This window comes from Betta splendens, chromosome 6, assembly GCF_900634795.4.
Source record: "Betta splendens chromosome 6, fBetSpl5.4, whole genome shotgun sequence".
Taxonomy (NCBI): domain Eukaryota; kingdom Metazoa; phylum Chordata; class Actinopteri; order Anabantiformes; family Osphronemidae; genus Betta; species Betta splendens.
Window position 1 is genome coordinate 5,244,117 of NC_040886.2, and position 7,828 is coordinate 5,251,944.

General features: G+C 38.6%; 1 long non-coding RNA gene across 1 annotated transcript; it reads left to right on the top strand.

Moving 5' to 3' along the window:
- The first annotated feature begins 377 nt into the window (after positions 1–377).
- On the top strand, positions 378–1,212 carry LOC129604278 (uncharacterized). Its single transcript, XR_008695036.1, has 2 exons — positions 378–698; positions 799–1,212. It is a non-coding gene; the product is annotated as an uncharacterized LOC129604278 (long non-coding RNA).
- Positions 1,213–7,828: the final 6,616 nt, after the last annotated feature.

Sequence of the window (7,828 nt, forward strand, 5' to 3'; positions counted from 1 at the left end):
TAACTCAGTAAAATTCAAACACTCACCTTATCAGTGATATAGTGTGTTTGTCCATGTTATTATTCAGTTTACTTGGAAGTTATGGTCTTATTTATTGCTTGTCCAGATTGTCCAGAATATATGCGTCGCCTGGATTCGAAAGAAAACATGGTTAAAAAAAACATGTAGTGGGTGCGGCTAAATTTTAAAGACACACCGTGATACATAACAATACTAGTCTGCAGGTACTGTCGAAGTCAAGTATTGAAGGATCCACAGGATTTATTACAGTTTTTATCAGTCGCTTTGACGCAGCCGTCCATTGAACCAACACATTCTCTTAACAGTTCGCAGTCATGTACTGCGGTCAAGTGAGCCGTGGTTCGTTCATCCGCTTTCCTTGACACAAACTCCTCACAGCCATTAAAGAGGAATTTCACAGGATTGCAGGTAGGTGTATTTAATTCGTTTAATTTAGGCTAATCTGAGAAATGATGATCAGGTAATAATATCTTGCTGTGACCTGAAATAAACTAATGAATGTGCAGGTACACTGACTACTCTTTCTGAAGGTCACTGAAACTGACGTATCATTGTTTACACCACCAAGATCATATGTGATGCTGCACATATTATCACAAACGTGGAGGCCAAGTTGGACTCTGGTCATGAGTCATGAATATATATTGATTTAACCCTAAGTAACAGGCTGCACTGTGGTAAGTACATGTATGTCCTATACACTAATTTCAATGCATGCACTACGCACTCACAGGAGAACTTCTATGCAGCACTAAAGTAATGTAAATTTTCTTCTAGGAGAGATTGACGGCTTTCTGCTGGAGACAGGGGTTAATGCCAGCCCACACTACTGACCCCTCACCCAGAACCTGAAGCAGGCCCCCAGCAGCGCTTTAATGCGGCCCTGCAGAACAAGAGACCGGGAGGAAATGACCCTAGGCCTGTTGAAAGCACTTCTTCAGTGCCTACGTCACCTCAGGGTAACATCTGAGAGGCCTGTGACATTAATGTGGCATGTGTTGTTCTCCACAATATTGCAATTATTAAAGGGGAGCAACACCCTGCCCTACAAATACAAGACCCTGAGGAAGACTCCTTCCATTACAGTAATCTGCAGAATGGATGGACAGTCAGATGTGATTTGCCATAATATCTTAATCAGCCATCACCACCACCAATAAAAGAAACTGAATAAATGCCAATTATAATTTATTTGGTTTTCTTCATTTCCTACAAATACAAAGGCAATTGTTAGATTTTATGATTCTTCCAATAATTCATATAATTCACCTTTAACTATACACTCATCTTCAGCTTGTGTTTGTGAATTTCAATTTCTAGATCTGTCTTTTCAATCTTGTGGTACAAGTATAACATTTCCTTGAGATTTAGTTTATACAACTCTGTAACTGGTAACTTAAAATACAGAAGATTTATAGTTACAATACATAGTTCCTCATTACTCTTACAGAATTGAACTCTGGCATTTACTGAACATCACTGAACTGTGTGCATCTGTGCAGCAGAATGTGACAGACCCTCCTCCTGCTGTTCTTCCACACTCTGGGGCAGAGGGGAGATAATAAAGTCAGTATACTTGGAGATCAAGCTACATCCTTTAGGCTACGCATCACAAACATCAGAAATCATGTGATGTGTATAAACTGTATTAATATTACACTTTATAATACTGCTTATCATAATTTAAGCTTTATTTCGTATGATACTCACAACATCCTGGGTTTCTGTTGTGACAGGAGGATTCATATACTACCATCAGAATCTGTTAAGACTAACAAAGAACCCAACCCAGCCTCTAAGAAATGGATATATCAAAAGTAGCCTATGTAAAAAATCAAATATATAGGTAGGCCTCTTACATTTTACACATGCACTTGTATCCTGGGGAGTGACTGGTTTTGATGAACTTGCTCCTGGAATCCCTTAAGCCTCTGCTTTCCAGTGTTCATGCCGAGGGCGTTCTCCTCTGCATGTGTCAATGGTGGTGGTGCAGGTCCTCCACCAGTTGTTCTAGTCTCTGCCTACTTTCTTTTGGCTGAGTCGAAGTCAAATGATTTAACTGTGTGAAAACGTTACAGCGATGTTGAAAATGCTGCTGCACTGCTATACCCTGCATGCTATTTAGTTATTTAATATGTCAAATGTTGTAAAGACAGGTAGTCTACACCCATGACATGATGGTGCCTTAGCTGTTTGAATTATGTTTTTATATTTCATTTTTAGCCATGTTCTTTTATGCCTGCAGGATTGCGCCTACATAAAAACTGAAATTAAATTCTTATATTATTACGTGTTTTGGGTAACTTTTAAAAACCTAATTAGATTAATGTAATAATTGCTCTCCATAAAATGTATTGGATTATTGAATTATCATTACGTTACAAATCCCACATCAACCACAAATTTTAAAAATGCATAGATATAGACATAGACACACAGGAATTTTAAAAATCCATAGACATAACACTGCACTTTTAATTCATACAAACATCGGTATTTTATGCAATTACTGAAGTAACTCCTTAGATGAGTGAAAAATTACTTTTTAAGTCCTTATTTTACGAGTGAAATATAACAACAATACTAAAATTATTTAGTATTTAGTTACGCTGAACACTGTATGATTAAAATGTATTAACGTTAAAATGTAACGTTTAGCTCGGTTTGTGTAGGACTACAGCTGCTTATTTCGGTTTCAAACGGCCATAACTTGTAAATATTATCCGCTACACGTTTTCTAGTGGACGTAGTGACGCCACGTCTTTTAAATTTTGTGTAAACGACGGAAATAATCATCGTAATTCTCTTTACAGCGATCGTCGATCGTGACTGTTTAACTCTATGACATGACGCTAGGACTCAGATCTACGACCCAATATTGCTGCAACATGTTTGTTCTTCACATTTTGTGTCTGATTAAAACTGCACGAGTGACCACCGAGTTGTTTCACCACTTTTAACTTCCTGTATGGGACCAGTTAAACCAGTAAGATGCTTTCATGTTGCCAAAACGTGATTATTAGAGCCAAAGCTTTTGGTCAGAAGCTTAATTATGTCTTATATTAAATACACTAAGCTCTGCTTTGTTATATTTACAGATGTAATACACCAAGACCAGTAGAACCAGTAGCATGCTGGTTTTATGTTACCACAAAGTGATTAAAGCCAATATCTGCCTAATTTGTATCTTTATCAAACTCTTCTTGGTTATATTTACAGGTTTAATGAGCATTCAGCTCACTTGACCGCTGTCTGTAACTGTCTGAGACCAGTACAACCAGTAAAAAGCTGTTTCCACGTTGCCAAATAGTGATTCATGCCAATATCTTTTAACAAGAAGCCTATTTTTGCCTCATTTTAAGTCAGTGGAGCTCTCCTTGTTCATATTAACACATTCAAATTAACTTGACCGCTGTCTGTACCTGTCTGAGACCAGTACAACCAGTAAGAAGCTCTTTCAACGTTGCCAAAAAGTGATTTATGCCAATATCTTTTGACAAGAAGCTTATTTCTGACTCATTTTAAGTCAGTGGAGCTCTTCTTGTTCATATTAACACATTCAAATTAGCTTGACCACTGTCTGTACCTGTCTGAGACCAGTACAACCAGTAAGAAGCTCTTTCCACGTTGCCAAAAAGTGATTTATGCCAATATCTTTTGAAAAGAAGCTTATTTCTGACTCATTTTAAGTCAGTGGAGCTCTCCTTGTTCAAATTAAGACATTTAATGAGCATCCAGCTCACTTTACCCCTGTCTGTACCTGTCTGAGGCCAGTACAACCAGTAAAATGCTGGTTCCACGTTGCCAAAAAGTGATTTATGCCAATATCTTTTGACAAGAAGCTCACTTGAACACTGTCTACACCTTTTTGAGACCAGTTAAACCAGTAAGATGCTGTCTTCACGTTGCCAAAAAGTTATTTATGCCAATATTTTTTAATAAAAAGCCTATTTCTTCCTCATTTTAACTTCATCAAACTCTTCTTGGTTATATTAACAGGTTTAATGAACATCCAACTCACTTGACCCCTGTCTGTACCTCTCTGAGACCAGTACAACCAGTAAAATGCTGTTTCCACATTGCCAAAAAGTGATTTATGCCAATACTTTTTAATAAAAAGCCTATTTCTTCCTCATTTTAACTTCATCAATCGCTTCTTGGTTATATATTAACAGATTTAATAAACATCCAGTTCACTTCACCACTCTATATACCTCTCTGAGACCAGTACAACCAGTAAGAAGCTGTTTCCACATTGCCGAAATGTGATTCATGCCAATATCTTTTGACATAAGCTTATTTCTGTGTCATTTTAAGTTCACAGAGCTCTTTTTGATTATATCAACAGATTTAAGTTCACTTGACCACATTCTGCACCTGTGAGGTAGAATCACTTTTTGGCAACATGATAACAAGCCTTTTCTTGGTTCTATTGATTTCAGACTGGTACAAGAAGTGATCAGATGGACTGGATGTTAACTAAATCTTCAGTTTGATCCAGTAGAACACATCTAAAGGTAAAATGAGGCAGAAATAAGTGTCTCATCAAAACAGAGAGGCTTGAATCACTTTTTGGCAATGTGAAGACAGCATCTTACTGGTTCTACTGGCCTCAGACAGGTACAGATAGAGTTCAAGTTAACTTAAATCTGTTTAATAAGGAGAGCACTGACTTAAAATGAGGCAGAAATAGGCTTCTTGTCAAAAGATATTGCCATTAATCACTTTTTGGCAACGTAAAACGAGCATCTTACTGGTTATACTGGTCTCACACAGTGGTCAAGTTAATTTGAATGTGTTAATATGAACAAGAGCTCCACTGAGTCAGAAATAAGCTTCTTGTCAAAAGATATTGGCTGTAATCACTTTTTGGCAACGTGGAACCAGCATTTTACTGGTCGTACTGGCCTCAGACAGGTACAGACAGGGGTAAAGTGAGCTGGATGCTAATTAAATGTCTTAATTTGAACAAGGAGAGCTCCACTGACTTAAAATGAGTCCGAAATAAGCTTCTTGTCAAAAGATATTGGCATAAATCACTTTTTGGCAACGGGGAAAGAGCTTCTTACTGGTTGTACTGGTCTCAGACAGGTACAGACAGCGGTCAAGTTAATTTGAATGTGTTAATATTAACAAGGAGAGCTCAACTGACTTAAAATGAGGCAGAAATAGGCTTCTTGTCAAAAGATATTGGCATGAATCACTTTTTGGCAACGTGAAAACAGCATTTTACTGGTTGTACTGGTCTCAGACAGGTACAGACAGTGGTCAAGTTAATTTGAATGTGTTAATATGAACAAGAAGAGCTCCACTGACTTAAAATGAGTCAGAAATAAGCTTCTTGTCAAAAGATATTGGCATGAATCACTTTTTGGCAATGTCGAAACAGCTTTTTACTGGTTGTACTGGTCTCAGAGAGGTACAGACAGGGGTCAAGTGAGCTGGATGTTCGTTAAACCTGTTAATATAACCAAGAATAGTTTGATGAAGTTAAAAAGAGGAAGAAATGGGCTTCTTGTCAAAAGATATTGGCTGTAATCACTTTTTGGCGACGTGAACACAGCATCTTACTGGTTGTACTGGTCTCTGACAAGTACAGACAGTGGTCAAGTGAGCTGGATATTCATTAAACCTGTCATTTTAACCTAATGAAGTTAAAATGAGGAAGAAATAAGCTTCTTATCAAAAGATATTGGCTGTAATCACTTTTTGGCAACGTGAAGACAGCATCTTGCTGGTTTAACTGGTCTCAAAAAGGTGTAGACAGTGTTCAAGTGAGCTTCTTGTCAAAAGATATTGGCATAAATCACTTTTTGGCAACATGGAACCAGCATTTTACTGGTCGTACTGGCCTCAGACAGGTACAGACAGGGGTAAAGTGAGCTGGATGCTCATTAAATGTCTTAATTTGAACAAGGAGAGCTCCACTATCTTAAAATGAGGCAGAAATAGGCTTCTTGTCAAAAGATATTGGCATGAATCACTTTTTGGCAACGTGAAAACAGCATTTTACTGGTTGTACTGGTCTCAGACTGTCACGTTCCATGCCACTTCCTGTTTTTATTTTGTAGTACTTCCTGTTCTCAGTTCAGCTGTTCACGCCCCGGATCATTTAGCACACCTGTCAGCAATTAGTTAATCAAGCACCGGTATTTAGTCGTCACCTCACACACACTCTAGCTGCCAGATTGTCAAGTCCTTGCACTTCTATCCAGCGTTTCCAGTATCGGCTCTCGTGTTTGATCCTGATTATTCTGACCACTGCATCCTGTCTGACCCTTGCCTGTACCTTCGCGTATAAGAACCCTGCTTGATCATTTGACCGTGAGTTTGCCTAGTCCTTGTTTGTACCGTTGCCGTGCTCTTCTGTGTACCGAACCCTGCCTGCCTATTGGACCTGATATTGCCTGCTCCTTGTCTGTACTTAAAGACCGTGCTTCTCCGTGTACGACCTGGACCGTTTGACTCTGTTTGTGCCAATAAACCCTGATTCCTTCCTCACCACGTCTGCGCGCTGTGCATTTGGGTCCTCCTCCGTGTGTTCTGACACAGACAGGTACAGACAGTGATCAAGTTAATTTGAATGTGTTAATATGAACAAGAAGAGCCCCACTGACTTAAAATGAGTCAGAAATAAGCTTCTTGTCAAAAGATATTGGCATGAATCACTTTTTGGCAATGTCGAAACAGCTTTTTACTGGTTGTACTGGTCTCAGACAGTTACAGACAGCGGTCAAGTGAGCTGGATGCTCATTAAACCTGTAAATATAACCAAGAAGAGTTTGATAAAGATACAAATTAGGCAGAAATAAGCTTCTTATCAAACGATATTGACTGTAATTATTTTTTGGCAACATGAACACAGCATCTTACTGGTTTAACTGGTCTCAGACAGGTGTGGAAAGTGATAAGATGTACTGGATGCTCATTAAATCTATTATTATAATCCAGCAGAGCTCAATGAACTTAAAATAAGGGGGAAAAGAAGCTTTCATTTAACAGATATTGGCTTTAATCACTTTGTGGCAACATAAAACCAGCATGCTACTGGTTCTACCGGTCTTGGTATATTACATCTGTAAATATAACAGTCCTAGCGAGTCCTAGCGTCATGTCATAGAGTTAAACAGTCACGATCGACGATCGCTGCAAAGAGAATTACGATGATTATTTCCGTCGTTTACACAAAATTTAAAAGACGTGGCGTCACTACGTCCACTAGAAAACGTGTAGCGGATAATATTTACACGTTATGGCCGTTTGAAACCGAAATAAGCAGCTGTAGTCCTACGCAAACCGAGCTAAACGCCTTAACGAGGCGGTGCGCGCTCCCGCGTGCGGAAATCAATTTCTGGCAGACAGTCACTTTTTGGCACGACACCTGTCGTCTTTTGTTGTCCTGTTGCCATGGTGACTCGTAATATCTTCACTCCATTGATCATGACGTTGTATCGTCGCGGTGCACGCGCTTAACTCTGAGTCAGTCAACTCAGAGTTGCTTAAACCAACTCTTTTCAGCTGTTCTCAAACCGAAAACTCTAGGTTTGCAAACTCAGATTAAATCAACTCAGAGTTTAGTTTAAACTCAAAGTTTGTTAAACCTCCTTCTTGAAACGGACCCCTGGTCTGTTCAAAATATGGAAAATTACTGTACAAAAGAAAATGTTACATACAGAGAAAAAATGTTGCCTAATAAAGATCTGTGTACTTTTACTGTAAAAGTAACCATTTGTTAGTATTTAAAAGTACCATGTCATACTGTAAAACTTTGATGATTAATAATTTGATTTTGGTGCATAGTTCCAGA